The sequence below is a fragment of the Chiloscyllium punctatum genome, chromosome 36 (assembly GCF_047496795.1).
Source record: "Chiloscyllium punctatum isolate Juve2018m chromosome 36, sChiPun1.3, whole genome shotgun sequence".
Lineage (NCBI taxonomy): Eukaryota > Metazoa > Chordata > Chondrichthyes > Orectolobiformes > Hemiscylliidae > Chiloscyllium > Chiloscyllium punctatum.
In genome coordinates, this window is record NC_092774.1 from 37,328,042 (window position 1) to 37,328,712 (window position 671).

Here is a 671-nt window from a genome sequence, read left to right on the forward strand (position 1 = left end):
CCACATTGATGGCCTGGGGTTGAATTTACCCCAAGCGGAAGATGAGACGTTCATCCTCCAGGCATCGGGTGGGGAGGGAGCGGCGATGGAGGAGGCCCAGGACCTGCATGTCCTCGGCAGAGTGGGAGGGGGTTTGAAATGTTGGGCCATAGGGCAATGGGGTTGATTGCTGCGGGTGTCCTGGAGATGTTCCCTCACGCGCTCTGACTTGACTCTGCGAGGAGTCTCCAGTCTCCCCAATGTAGAGGAGACCACATCAGGAGCAATGGATACAAGAAATGACATTGTTGGATACACAGGTGAAAGCCTTCGACCGACCAAGGCCCGGATTCGATTTCCGGGCAGGGAAGAAATTTTCAGTAGAGCTATTTTGCTGGGTCCGTATCTCCCTGGTGGTCTAGTGGTTAGGATTCGGCGCTCTCACCGCCGCGGCCCGGGTTCGATTCCCGGTCAAGGAAACCGTTTTCCGGGGGTTTATAGACCACCCGTTCTTCTAAAATGCTTTGGACAGTTATTTATTGATCTTCGGAGTTCCTGCGTGCTGCAGTGTGTCGTTGCTCGTTGAAATCGTATCCTGATTCAGATTTGTTTGTTTGTGTAGTGGTGATTGCTTCTGTAGTTAATTTCTTGGTTTGCGTGCAGTGTTTTCCGGTAGACGCTGTTTTGAATTT

The 671-nt window shown here is 52.0% G+C and overlaps 1 non-coding gene across 1 annotated transcript; it reads left to right on the plus strand.

The window, feature by feature from the left end:
- The first annotated feature begins 386 nt into the window (after positions 1–386).
- Positions 387–458, plus strand: trnae-cuc (transfer RNA glutamic acid (anticodon CUC)). The gene has a single exon. It is a non-coding gene; the product is annotated as a tRNA-Glu (tRNA).
- The last annotated feature ends 213 nt before the right edge of the window (positions 459–671 follow it).